Consider the following 15,596-nt stretch of genomic DNA (forward strand, 5'->3'; position numbering starts at 1 on the left):
TGATATACTTTAATTCAATTCAGTTATCTTTTGTTCATTTAGTTCATGAATTGTAGAATTGAAATATAATTCTGGGTGTTCTTTAGACTTTTAGAATCTTTTTTTCCATGAGATATTGGAAAAATACGATTCTGTAGCCATATAAGATGGTAACTGGGCAACCTATTTTTTTAATCATCAGCAAGAGATAAAGGATAATTTAAAGGCAACATATGAGTGATTTTAGATGAAATGCTTTTGTTGAATGGTATATTCATTTTCACCATGAACACATCCAGTACAATAAGCTGCTCATTTATTTGTATGTAACAGTTGTTATTTTCTTGCTGGTACATTGTAAACATAAAAGAAAAAAAACAAGTATAGACTTTGGCCCACTTAGAGATAAATGTAAAAAACTTCAAACGGACAGATGGAGCTCATAGGCAGAAAATCACTTCAGATGCCTCAACGTTATCTTATTTTTATAGACAGCTATTTGAGTTAAATTTCCCTACACCCACAGACTTTTAAAAGCATTTTTCTTCACCCTCCTTGATTTTAATGAAACTCCATTCCCCCTATTGTAGGCTATTTTTGCACACATGCCTTATTCTAAACAGCCTTGATGTGCGTGGGGCTGAGGGAGCGAGTTGTTTGCCTTTGCCATTTTTGCCCACACAGTCATTTATAGACAATTGGTCCTCCATCACCAAGACAAAAAGGCAAGTGCTCCCCTTCAGAAATGTATAATCCCCTTAGGGTGCCTGGGTGGCTCAGCTGATTAAGCATCCAACTTTTGATTTCATTTCAGCTCAGGTCATGATCTCACGGTTTGTGGGATTGAGGCCCACATTGGGCTCCATGCTGGCAGTGTGGAGCCTGCCTGGGATTCTCTCTCCCTCTCTCTCTGTCCCTCCACCACTCACACTTGCTGTCTCTATCTCAAAATAAATAAACATTAAAAAAAAAAAAGAAACGAATATAAATTTAAAAACAAAACAAAACAAAACTTCAGTTGGTACTTTTCTCCCCATCCCACTTCTTGCCATGTGACTTCTGCTTATATGTGGACTTCTCATCCACCATCTCACTTCACGCTTTCACAAGATCAACCAGTGCTATTGATTCTACTCAAAAATATACCCTAATTCGTCTAATTGACCCTATTACTCATATTGCATTTAGAATCAAACCAATGCTTCAAATAGGACAGTAACATACATTACCTTTAAAAGAAATACCAGAATGTTTTTCATGGCATTAAAGACATTTGTGACCTAGGTTTTTCATTTTTTTCTTCATCCTCACCATCTGCTACTTCCTAATATTTATCTTGTGTTTCACACAGACTGTTCACAGTGCCTCTACTATTCCAGGCTCTCTTATGCTGCAGGGTCTCCGTGCCTAATCTCATCTGTTGAAGCATTTCAGCCCTTGATAATTGCATTTTCATAGAATTCTATGCAAGTGTATGTGACAGTAGAACTCAGTTTTCAAAAATTATTTGTTCACATATTTATCTTCCCCATGAGAGTAAGGTTCCTAGTAACAAACAGAATCATAATCGTTGTACTGTTATCCCTAGCCCACAGCTCCTTGTCTGGCACAGGAATGCTCAGTAAGGGAATGATTGAATGTAATTGGAAGCCACTTGCACATATTTCAGAAAGTTTCTTCTGCAATCTTGAAACCAGTTAGGGGAAGGTTTTACTTTCTTCTATCTCTATAAGAGCCGGTAATTCTTATTATTCTTAGTAAATGAAATGTCCCAATTTTTTGATGGATGTAATCCGACCCTTGAAGATAAACATAGGCATAGGTGGAAGATTCTGATACAGAAATCATTAACTCATGTGTTTCAACCAAGTTCTTCATAACTGAGTGAAATAGCTTAGTATATAAACATTGTTTAATTCATTATGGTAAGTGCTATCACAGAGGTAATGCCAACACGTTTCTATTAGAAGTGAAGGACACAACCATTTGGGTCAAGTCAGACAAGTGGCAGTAGCAGTGATGTGTACAGTCAGTTTTAAAGAAATAAAGAAGGCAAAGCTTGTAACGTGAAAACGCTAGCAGAGTTTGCACAGAAATTTGAACATCAGCTCACCCCTTAAGTAAACACTGAGGAATGCTTAGTTTCTTACATCAGGCAAGTGGGCCATCAATAGCCAAAATCCCCCAAAGAGTTGGAAGAATCTAGGAGGGTATATAAATCCCTTGAGAGTCAATGGAAGAAACAAAAGAAGGGACTTTTCTAGATCTTCATTCTCTCTTCAGGGTTATCATCAGCAGTTCTCTTATGGGGACTAGTGGGCTGATAAAATTGTTCCTCCAACTGAGAGCCGTCTGTTGTATCTTCTGCATGAAGTGCTGACCAATACAGACATGTTCTTAAATCTTTGACTTCATTAAAAAATAAGTGGCTTTTTGCTTATGTCTGTTGGAGAATTTCTATTAATCAATCTAAGACAACTACAAAAAGTTCCATGGCTAGTCATACTAAACAAGGGGAGAAACATGAGGACTTATTACAGATAGAGGAAATATCATGTAAATTAAAAAAAAATTAAAATGGCATGCTAACTTTTATGATCAGAAAATAAAGTGCACTTAAAAAAACTATTTTGATTCCTTTGGGGAAGTCCAATTGTTTCTGAATTGTAGAAGCATAAAGTGCTGCATTCATTGACCAACATGAGTAAGTTTTTTGAGAGTTGCCAAGGAACAGTCTAGTTTTGACAGTTTACTATGAGGGCTGACCTTCTGGTTTAATAAAAATTTATTGCTTCTATTGAAGTTTTGTCACCTTCACAATATGGCTTATTATAACTGGGCGTTATTTTTACATATCATTTATATCCACGTGTCTTATTCTGGGTCTTTTGTAAGGCAGACACTAAGCAGAAATTTATTAGGAGGAACACCTGTGAAAACAAATGGGGAGGGAGACAGGCAAGGCTGGGGGTGTTACCTGACCCTGTGGATGTCAGACCCTGAGTGAAGAACAATGAAAAGAAAAGGAAGTCAGTTTGGATGAAACATCCTAGACTGCCAGAGATCTGGAAGATTTAATAGTGCTCTCGGAAGTCCTAGAGCCAAAATCCTCATTCAGAGAAGCCTCGCCTCTAGAAGGAATGGGTCTGCTTTACTATCAGTACTGGACTGGAGCACTGGCTCAGAGAAGGCTGTTGAAAACATGGTCAGGTCACAAATGCGTCTATAGATTTCAAAGCACAGCAGCCAAGACCCTCAGTCAATTAGGGTCCCCACAGGAGAAGAACAGATGATCTTATTTTCATGGCTGACACAGCATGTAACATGGATCCTACAGAAATCAATAGTCAGCAAGAGTTTAGTAAAATTAATTGAATTAAGTTAAATTACAAGTAACAATAAAAATGAGGGCGATATTTTCCTAAGGAAGCATATTGAGATCTAGGCAAAAATTTAAAGTTAACTTCTACTCTAGAGTATTTAGTTTCCAAGTTGGGAGTTTTGTAATTTTTAGCCAATCTTTATTTTATATGTTTACAATGCCTGCATATTAGTGATTTGGTTTTCTACAGTAGATACAGTATTGTTTATATTTTAATCTGAACAATAGATTTAGATCTTTAAATCTATTGTCTGAATCTTTGACATAATTTATACTTAACATGATATTTGGTAGAGAATACAAGTCCTTTCAAAAACCACCTTTGGCAGGGGCACCTGGGTAGCTCAGTTAAACTTGTGACTTCAGTTTAGGTCAGGAACTCACAGTTCATGGGGTTCGAGCCCTGTGTCAGGCTCTGTGCCAATAGCTCAGAGCCTGGAGCCTGCTTCAGGTTCTGGCTCCCTCTCTCTCTGCCTTTACCCTGCTCACATTTTGTGTGTGTGTGTGTGTCTCTCTCTCTCAAAAATAAATAAACATATAAAAAAATCTTTTGTTGAATTCTCTGAGACAGTTGGCAATCATTTTAAGTGTGGCTAGAGACCATTAGGTAACTAATTACTACCTAATTAGTAAATTTTATGTGAAATTATTTTCAAGGTCCTCATAGCTACAGATCAGAGAAAATATGGTTGTTTTAGTCCTCCCAATAAGTAGAATAAAAATTTACCTTCTTCTATTGAAAGATTTGTGCCCTCAAGCTTGGAAAGGGAAAGTGGAATGTGGTAGAAGTGAACTTGGAATAATTCCTGTACTAAAAACACCCACCTTCATACACATGCCTACAGGGACTGTCTCTCATTTAAAACTCACATCAAATTGTGTCTGTTATTTTTAAGGATTTTTTTCCATATTTTTTTCAGTATCATTCTGTAGCTGCATCTATATTACTCTGTCCATTTCCTGTGTTCTTCAAACTGATTATGATTATAGCTACTGTAGCATTTATCATATTGTACTTTATATCAGAGAGGTTTTTTTTATCTTTGCATTCTAGACATTATGTTGCTGGAAGTAAGGTAATAGAATTTTGTTAAACTGTTCACTTACTCACTTATTGCAGTACCTAACAGACAATGTGTTAAATAAATATCATTTGGGTAGAATTTATATATGTACATATATGTACAATTAAAATACACATATATACAGACATGCATACATACAAAATACATATCATAACATATATATAAGTATATATAATATATAACATATATATCATATCTATATATGTTAATCAATTTTAGTAAATTTAATATCTGCCTATAGTAAAGAATATGTAGATACAAAAATGTTTATAAATTACACAAAACAAATAATATTGTGCAAATAGTATAGATTGAGATACTACCTAGAAAATGGTAGATTTTGAAAGTATTTGTTTTCTGGAATTTTCTGTTGGTTTACAATCTTCAATCATTCTTAATCACTCTTTCCTTCTTTCTATGCACTAATTAAAAAAAAAAAATATATATATATATATATATATATATATATATTTCCCACAGTAGTTTTAAGCTCTACTCATGACCATCTCACTCCTGAGAGAGGAATAGAATTTAAGAACATAAGACCTAATCCAAGATCCTCAGTAAGCAAGCTGTGTGACTTCAGGTATATCCTTTAATCTCACTGGGCTTCAAGATTTTCATCTGTAAAATGAAGGGATTGAACCAGATCATCTCTAAAGTCTCTCCAGTTCCAAAGCAAACGCCAAGGTCTTAAGATTGTCTCAGACCAGAACATCTGGCTTTCTGCTTTTTTCTCTCTAATGCCTTGTGGTAGTATATAAGAATTACAAAATATTAATCATTCTCCCAAAGGAGGCCAACAGTCTTTGGAATATGAATTTCCTGGGCAATTAATACCTGTTAAAATACAATACATGATTATTCAAAGATCTATGAGATCTATAACACAGCCCAGCTCGCCGTATTGTCAAATATAGCCTGAACTACAGATAAATCCTTGCTAGGCTCAGCCTATTCTTGTGGCATTGTACAGGAAGAAGACACATCCCCAGAATCTTTGGATTGGTATTTGACATACTTTGATGTAACTAATATCTAAATAAGGAAAATTTGAACATTAAGTCAAGATACCAACATTTTATGAAATATAAATGATTTTCTTTCCTAGCTACAGTTTCTTTCTCACTTTAGTGTCTGCCTCTAAAAAAATTTCCAACATTATATAACCTTTTTTTTCCTTTTAAAATTTTTAAAATTGAAGCTCATGTGCAGAGTGCATATCTGCAAAGATTCAAAGTCATGTTCTGCCATTTTCTGACTTAAACTTCCAGTCTCCACACTTAGAGACTATACATTTACAAAATCTTATTAGCATACTGAGTCCTAGAGAAAACAGGAAAAAGAAAGGATTTCCTTCATATGCATATATAAATATATAATACATATATTTATATAAGTATACATAGTCATATATATATAGTCATATATAGTGTATATATATATATATATACACACACACACACATGAATAAAGAGATAGAATGGGAAAAAACACAAAAGAAAACCAATAAAGTGTTTAAAAATTTAGATAAAGGGGAAAAAAATGTATAAGCTTTTCTTCAAATGAAAATGAAAGTCTTCTGCAGAAACTACTTAGAAAATTTTCTCCCTGCCACGCAAAAATTAAAACATTAAGCAGGGTAGACTATTTGCCTTGAAGACACTATATCATTTACTGTCATCCCCTATATCCCAGTAAACATCCAGGAAATGTTTTGATTAAATCAACACCCTATTTCCAATGATAAAATATATTAAAGTTACCTTAAGAATTATTCTTACTACATGGATAATCTGGGCAATCTTTCAACATCAGTAAAGCTTTATCTCCTCTCTATCCTCCAACTGATGATAAACCATATAAAATACTAGAAAGGTCAAACCCTGTCCACTGCTTCAGGTCACTTTCAGGTTGACTTTGGTTCAGCTGCTAATGTGTCCATGCTCAGGACTAAGGCATCATATCTGGAGAAGAGAGTATTTTCATATTGACCTATACCTGTCCATTTATACGAATGATAGGATTCTCATTTCACTAACGTCTTAGTCTTGGTAAATTCAATCTAATAGTGAATGAAAAATAATCTAGAGAAGATACTGCTTCTTTAAAAACAGTAGACATAAAAATAAATATATAAGGCCAATGAAAGCAATTAAGAGAGTTATTTACATTATGAAAAGACTCAGTTAATTGTTTCTTAAGGTAGAATTTTTTTAAAGCTCTTTTTTTTTCTTTTATGTTTATTTTTGAGAGAGACACAGAACATAAGTATGGGAGGGGCAGAAAAGAGAGAAGGAATCACCGAATCCGAAGCAGGCTCCAGGATCCAAGCGTTAGCACAGAGCCTGACAAGGGGTTTGAACTCATGAACCATGAGATCATGACCTGACGCGAAGTCAGATACTAAACCGACTGAGCTACCCAGTTGCCCCTTAGGGTAGAATTTCTGAGATAAATCATGACATATTTTACCAGAAATGATTCTTTACATCATTTGTCAGGATACTTTCAGGAAGTACTTAATGAAAGAACATAGTATTTTATTTCATGCTGAATTTAAAGCTAAACACTGTTTATTTATTTTTTTACTAGCCAAGACATGATCTTGGAAAGAACTTTCCTTATGAGGGAAGTGGTGATTGTCCCATATGCCTTTGAAATCTGTTTCGTGTAAAGAAATGGAGTTTTGAGTCTCATCAATTTTTAAACACAAAGAAGTACTTGACATACTGTAGTGAAAAAAAGTTATAGTCCCTCATTATTAATTCACAGATCAGCTGTTCAAGCAAAATTGTTTCTGAATTTATAGCAAACTAAAAGGAGCATAAAAATTATTTCTTCCTTGTGGTCTCCATAAACAGCTTTAACAGGGACTAGGTAATAAGTGCAATATAAATGCCTTTCCAAATAGATAAGCAAAGCTGTGATTGGATTGTAATATGCTGTAAATGTGCTTTCAGGCCATAGGTCCTTTCCAAGGCAACACTCTGGCCTCTTTCATACTCTCTTTTTCTAAAAAAGAAATGTGTCGCATTATGGTTGATTTATTTTTTAAAAATAAAATACATTCCCCAGGGCACTTTGAAGACTAGCATTTAGGCATCCTGTAAGGAATATTAAAATCCCTTCCTTTTTTTTTTTTTTTTTTTTTTTTTGTGGTTACACAGTCAGTCAGAGGAAGTCAAGGACAGGCAAGGATAGGCAGTCTTAAGACCCAGTCCAGATGCTCAAATGCCCTCAGCTATGCTGGACCTCCACACTTTTACCTCAGCCCCTGGGATCCCTAGCTTCACTTTCTGTGGGATAATTTTAAACCCAAGTAATTTCTGGATTAGTCCAGGAAATCTAAACAAGAAAATTGGTTCTGGACTCCTAATAAAATTCTCATTAGCTCAGCAGGAAAAACTAGTTTTCCTGTTCAGAAACCTCATGCATCTCATTAGACCAGCAATCATAGTAATAGTAGAGCCTCTTCATTATTTTGTGCCAGGCAGTCTATTAAGTACTTTCCGTATAACATTTACAGTGTTCTCAATAACCCTTCAAATGAGGGATTTATAGATATTAACAGAGAATGAAATGTGGAAATCATATAATGCTAACCAAAGAACAGCCTGCTGGAGGCTGAGCAGAGCCTTACTAAATGATTCTTAGATTTGATAGCAAAATTCAGGAGTTAGACTCTAATTTCAAGGCCTGGAGACTAATACTTTTTTTTTTACATTTATTTATTTTTGAGCGACAGAAAGAGACAGAGAGTAAGCAGGGGAGAGGCAGAGAGTGGGAGACACAGAATCAGAAGCAGTCTCAGGCTCTGAGCTGTCAGCACAGAGCCTGACGTGGGGCTCGACCCCACGAACAGTGAGATCATGACCTGAGCCGAAGTCGGATGCTTAACCGACTGAGCCACCCAGGTGCCCCGAGGAGACTAATACTTTGAAGTACGCAGGGGTGACCAGAATCTCAGCACGACCTCTAGCCCACTAAAATACATAGAAGGTCAAATAAGACATTAGAATGTAAACTGATTGGTAATAAGCAGGGTATGCTTCTGAAAAGATGATATGGATTGACAAAAAAAAAAAAGTGAGAGAACAATCAAACCAAGTATTTAAGGTAGAGGCAGCTGGGTGCAAACATACTGAATAGAAATCTTTGGGCATATTTGAGGAGCAGCTTGGAAACCTCTGCAGTTCCGGTGGTAGGAGATGAGTTTGAATAAGTAGAGCCATTGGCATATTACTCTGAGTGTGATAAAAGCCATTAAAAGTTTTGATCAGAGATGAGATGAAATCTGATTTTCACTGGGAAAGTGCACAGTTGTGGAGATTATGTTTTAAGAAGACAGGTGTGGAGATCAGTTAAGAAGCTAATGTAGAAGTACAAATCAAAGGGCAGGATCTTCCAGACAGTGAGTCCTCAAGAACATGATACTAAGAACTGATCAGTGTTCAGGAAATCTCTTCCCTTTAAGAGTATTTTCTTTTGTGTTCTCTCTGCTCTTCCCACTGCATTTGTTTTAAATTTCTAGATTTAATGTGTGCTATACAAAAACAGAGGTGTTATAGTTAGAACAATTATTTTTGTTTCATATGTGTAGGTAAACATGTATGATTTAGATGGAAGAAAAGAGGAGGCTGAATAAAAAGCAAAGAGGCCTTAAGTTGTGAAAAACACGTCTGGTACTAGAACAGGAATGTGTCTTTAATGCCATTGACAACAAGCAGAAACTAGTGTTGTTCAGCCTCTTCTTCTGAGGGATTATGTGTGTACCATAGGTTATTCTGGAAGCTCTACAGGAAGTAGGTTGAAATGTGATTGAGAAGAGTATTTGAGAGAAGTTTAGAAAGCCATCACAAGAATAATGCATGACATGATGAGGGTCTCTTTTGTGTAAAGCTCTGGGTTAGAGACTACAAGTGCTGCACTTATGCCAGCCCAGGACTTCCCTCTCCGGGAGCTTAGGAACAGAATGAAATAGATATCTCTGCTTTACACATTTCAGTTGTGTGACACAAGGCAGCTTATACGTGCTGTTTTAGACTGCGTGGCTTATTTTGTTCCCTATACTTGAAATGTGTTTTCCCCCTCCTCCATTTGACCACCGTTCTCCAACATTTATTTTATTTCCTCCAGTAAGACATTCATAATCTCTATCAGTCTGTGTAAATTGCCCATTTTCTAATGGAATTTCATGGCTAATTATAACCCTTAATGCATTGTATTAAAATAATTTGTGTATTCATTAGTGTCTCTTTTTAAATATTATTGAACAAACATATATGGGAGTAAATATGTGCAAGCCATGATTTTGTGTTACATGAATTAATTCAGCCCTCACAAAACCCTTACACATAGATGTTATTGCTATTCCCATCATAGAGGTGATAAAAACAGGTCCCTGATGGCTACACAGTCATTATGTAGTGGGATTTGAAGCTAGAAAGCCTAGTGTCCAGACCCACATTATTAATCCTAGACTACACACCCCTAAAGAATAGTGACTGTTCCACAGTCTATGATGTATTTCTAGTACCCAGCAACTTTCTGAATAGGACAACATGAGAAGAGGAGATCAAAAGGTTGGAAAAGTATTAAACATACTAGACAAATTATAACTATAAATTAGCTGTAGTATAGAATGTCATTATTGAAAATTAGTAAGAAATGGGGCACACATTATTTTATGAGTGACTTTGATGATAAGAGAGAGAGCGATAAATGTTCACTCAGTTTGCATCACCATTAACAGATGTGGATTTTTTGGGGGGTACCTGGGTGGCTCAGTTGGTTAAGCCTCTGACTTCAGCTCAGGTCATGATCTCACGGTCTGTAAGTTCAAACCCCACATTGGCTCTGTACTGACAGTTCAGAGTCTGGAGCCTGTTTCAGATTCTGTGTCTCCCTCTCTCTGTCCTTTCCCTGATCGATCTCTCTCTCTCTCTCTCAAACATAAATAAACATTAAAATTTAAAAAATAATAAAAGAATTCTGGATTTTTGAGCAAATTTTTCTAGATTGAAAACAAACAAACCAGTAAAATATCTACTAGATATGCTGCTTCAAAATTAGGCTACTGTTGAAGTATAAAGTAGCATTATTTATGTTTGTTAAAATAGACCACATATAAAGAGATGCTGTCCAATGCATAGACTTTAGTATAATGCACTGAATATTGAAGGCAAGCCTGGAGTCCTTTGGGAAATGGGCAATTTACACAGACCAGAAAGGATACCACTGTTGGGTATGATTTTATGTAGAATATTTTTAAATCCTGCAGAAATGAATTGAGAAAAAAAGTGCTGATGAACCCACACTTCTTGTGTGACTAAAGCATGACATAGTGTGAAAACAAGAAATGATTTCAATCATCTTTAAAATAAAATGACCAAATAATGGGGGAATAAAATCTTCACTAGAAACAAACAGAAAAAGCTTGTGTAAAATATATTCTAGTGATTTAAACTTTGTCAGTCGCACCAATAAATTAAAAGAGTTAAATGAAAGATCACTGGCTCTGTCAGTTCTCTAAACCAAATTGTTTATTATAACCAGCCATGACAACTGGACAACACTTAATCATTTGCAGTCATCAGAAGAAAAAAGTGGGATGCAATGACCTTCCTCTCAGATGAACTTTTCACATTTTCTCTTGGAAAAATAATAATGAAATTATGTATCACACTAGATCATTGTGCTTTAGGGAAAATCTCTTGTCATTCCATATTTTAATGTTGATGGATTGGCATTGAAAAACTCATCAATAAATAAAGATATAGAATCAGGCTTAATGTAAGCATAAGCTCATACGCTTGAATGTGCTAAACAGAAATATTTCTCCATATGGCACTTCCAAGTATCCAAGCGCTAAGTTCTCTGAATAGAGAAATGATCTGTGCAGGCCATCCATCACTCACCCACCCATTGTAGACATAAATTAAAGAATAACATCAAAGCAAATTAGCAGCTGTTACTATGAAATGCTAGAGAGTTAACCCCCATAATACAACATGTATCTTCTTGAGTAGGTAGAAGATGATAAATTATTTTAAAGCCAAAATAGCTAAGTGAACCTCAAAAGAAAGTGAGCAGACAAGAAAGCCTGCTGAGGGGGGAAAATAAAATCAGAGCTCTTAGATGTATTTATCTTCCCTTTTCAGGGCAATTATCTAAATTCTAGAAAAGAAACTGCATTATTTGTAATTTTAATATATTTTCTTGATATTTTGCAATTATCATTAATGGTAATAGCTGTAATTACTAAGCTCCTACAATATATCAGACTTTGTACATGTATTTCTCTAATATTCACTGGTTTGCATTGTTAGAATATATAAAAAATAGAAGAACCAAAGCTCAAATAAAGTAACTTATTCAAAATGTCGCAATAACAGTACTGAAATTCAGGTAACTCCACAACACCCTATACAAACAATCATGATGAACTTGAATTGGAATATTGTTTAATGTTAAAATTCATACCAGTATTTAAAGGAAGGAAATAATAGGTATGTTATTATTTTCCACATGCAGGAAAAAAATGTTCAGTTAATATACTTCTGGGATTGCTGGTATGTTGTTATTATTGTCGTCTTTTCTATTTATTTTTTGAATCCTTTCTTGCTTTTGTTGCTTCCTTTCCTGTAATATTGTTTTTATTTTTTATTTTTTCTCCTTTTTTGATGAGTTTAACTAATGAATATTAGACAACTATCTAGGTTGTCTCCCTATATAAAATATAAGGGATGAAAAGATTTTTTTAAGTTCATTTATCCTGAGAAAGAAGTGGTGTGGGGAGCGGCAAAGAGAGAGAGAATCCCAAGCAGGCTCCACACTGTCGTTGCAGAGCCCAAGGCAGGGCTCGAACTCATGAACCGTGATATCGTGACCTGAGCCGAAATCAAGAGCCAGTCACCTGACAGAGCCACCTGGGCACCCCAAGGGATGAAAAGATTTAAGATACCTGACTGATATTCCATGATAAGTAAATGACCGTTTTGAACTAAATGCTAAAATTACACCAAAGATTCTAGAAGTATGGTGGACTCAGAGAATCTCTAAATGAAAATATTAAAAATGTATTGCTTTTTACTTCCTTCAGGTGAATAACCTAAATCGTATAGATATTTTTGTTTTGCTTTGTTTTTATATCTAATTTTTTTCTATATCTAATTGACTATATCTAATGGCCTTCTGTTGGATGTTTATGTTTTCATTGTTTGTTTCTTTTCTCTGGAACCATTAAGTAAAATTAAGGATGGAACTGAGGATGTGATAAAACTGCTGTTCACTGTGCCCCAAAGCAGGGACAGCATTGTTTAATATCTTCGGTGTTGTCCTGAGTTATACTCAGTCAGCAACTCCTACTCCTCTTTTGCTGTTAGATTTAGTTTAGCCATCAATTAATACTTTGATTTACATTGTTTGTTTTCTAATATTTTAGGTGAAACTCGCATAACACAATATTAAACATTTCAAAATGTATCATTCATAGTATTAATATATTCAGAATATTGTATGACCATCAACTCAAGTTTAAAAATATTCCAGGAGTGCCTGAGTGACTTAGACTAAGTGATGGACTCTTGGTTTCAGTTCAGGTCATGATCTCATGGTTCATGAGTTAAAGCCCTGTATTGGGCTCCATGCTGACAGTGAGGAGCCTGCTTGGGATTCTCTCTCTCCCTCTCTCTCTGCCTCTCTCCCACTTGTTCTCTCAAAATAAATAAATAAACTTAAATATCCCAAAGTGTTGTCATCACCTCTAAGGGAGAACCTGTACCCACTAAACAATAAGTTGCCATTATCCTGACTATCATCAGAAATGTTAGCTATACTCAGATCCTTTCAGTAACAGTTCCTTTGTGTTTTTTATCTACTCTTAATTGACTGTTATACAGAGATATAAAAAAGTCACTTTTAAAGATCCTATTATTTATTGAAAAGTAAGAGAATGTCAAATAATTATAATAAATTTAAAATCACTGTAGTAAAATAAGAAAAAAATGTCATTATTGAGCTCTAAGTTAATTGACATTAATTAAGTGTTCAAAAAGACAGCAACTAAATTATGGAAAGAGCCTAAATTTCCATCAACTGATGAATGGATAAAGAAGATGTGGTGTATATATACAATGGAATACTACTTGGCAATGAGAAAGAATGAAATTGGCCATTTGCAGCAATGTGGATGGAAATGGAGGGTACTATGCTAAGTAAAATAAGTCAGAGAAAGACAAATATCATATGTTTCACTTATATGTGAATCTTGAGAAACTTAACAGAAGACCATGGGGGAGAGAAAGGGGAAAAAAATAGTTACAGAGAGGGAGGGAGGCAAACCATAAGAGACTCTTAAACACAGAGAACAAATTGAGGGTTGATGGTGGGGGGAGAGAGGGGAAAGTGGGTGATAGGCATTGAGGAGGGCAGTTGTTGGGATGAGCACTGGGTGTTGTATGTAAGCCAATTTGACAATAAATTATAAATAAATAAATAAATAAACAGATACACAAACAAATAAGTAAATAAATAGACAGCAACCATCTAATTTCCATCCAAGTGAAAAAGCACCATTTTTCAATTCATTGTTATAAACATTCTAGCTATATGTATGTTGCTTCTGCCCTATATAAGAATTTCATGACTTAAAACACTGATATTCTTAAAACTAACTTATTCTTATAGTGTTCTGGGAAGTAACTAGCATAATCACCATTGTTCAAACATAGATAAAACCAACAAAATTATAGTTTTGGGGCAGGCTTACAACGTAAGTATCAGACACACTTTGGTTTTTCTATTTCTACTTTCTTCCTCATAAAACTTCACTACATGTTTCTCTATAGCAGCATGGTGCCAATTAAAAGAAGTTACCAGGGAAAAACTACTAAAGCTAATAATATTAAAATTTCAAGCAGAACTGATGAAGTAGTTATACAAATTCAACTACTTTTGACTTGTTTATCTTCATTTCTATAGTATGTATGCCTGGTTCAATCTTTGAAATGAATATGCCTTTTCAGAGATTTGTAATAAATCACATTCATTTTTAAAGTCTGATGTTCAGTCACCAAATTGCCCATAACAGACTTAAAAATGGAAAACCTTCCAAAATTGTTGAAATGAGAGTTAAGACAATTATCAAAGGTGCTCTTTTGAATATAGAATTTGTATATATATATATATATATATATATATATATATATGAATTTCAAAGCAGATATTCAAAGACAGTATAGTTTAGAGAAATATAAAAAAAATAATCTGTGATTAACACTGTGGTATGATGTCTTGAGAGGAGAAAACTTTCCTGTTTCCAATTTTTCCATTCCATTGTTTTCTGCTGCATTCTTCTATCTATTAAAATCACAGCTGCGAAAACTTAGTTTGTGGGTTTGGGCCCTGCGTCGGGGTCTGTGCTGACAGCTCAGAGCCTGGAGCCTGCTGGGGATTCTGTGCCTCCTTCTCTCTCTACCCTTCCCCCACTCACAATCTGTCTCTGTCTCTTAAAAGTAAATAAATGGTAAAAAAAAAAAAATAATTTGAAGATAAAATAAAACAAAATTACAGCTGCAAACCATTTTCTTCAAGCAAAATTTTAATTTCATTTTACTATGCAAATTATTTATTAGTATTACAAATCATAACATTTTCCATTGGTCCTCTAATATTCAACTATTATATTCTTATTTATACTATGAATTTATTGTTTCATTATCTTCAGTGCAGGTATTATTTGTATTTACATGTTTTTCATTTAATTTAACATCAAAACATATTCTGGTATTTTTTTTTTTTAATGTTTATTTATTTTTGAGAGAGAAAGAGAGACAGAGCATGAGCAGGGGAAGGGAGGAGAGAGGGAGACACAGAATCAGAAACTGGCTCCAGGCTTCGAGCTGTCAACACAGGGCCGGAGGTGGGGCTCAAACTCATGAACCATGAGATCATGACCTGAGTCAAAGCTGGATGTTCAACTGACTGAGCCACCCAGGCACCCCTACTCTGGTATTTTCAAAATGTTTTTTCCAGTAAGTCTATCGTTCTTTGCAGATAAGTCTTTACATGGATGAATTTTTACTGAAGCATGAAGCATAGTCTGTACATTTATTTATTTGTTTATTTATTTATTTATTTATTTATTT

At 34.8% G+C, this 15,596-nt stretch overlaps 1 protein-coding gene across 6 annotated transcripts in view; it reads left to right on the forward strand.

Annotated features, from left to right (window-relative positions):
* FSTL5 (follistatin like 5) overlaps window positions 1-15,596 on the forward strand; it is a 1,137,298-nt gene that overhangs the window by 1,102,434 nt on the left and 19,268 nt on the right. The window lies entirely within an intron of this gene.

Source organism: Prionailurus viverrinus, chromosome B1 (genome assembly GCF_022837055.1).
Source record: "Prionailurus viverrinus isolate Anna chromosome B1, UM_Priviv_1.0, whole genome shotgun sequence".
Lineage (NCBI taxonomy): Eukaryota > Metazoa > Chordata > Mammalia > Carnivora > Felidae > Prionailurus > Prionailurus viverrinus.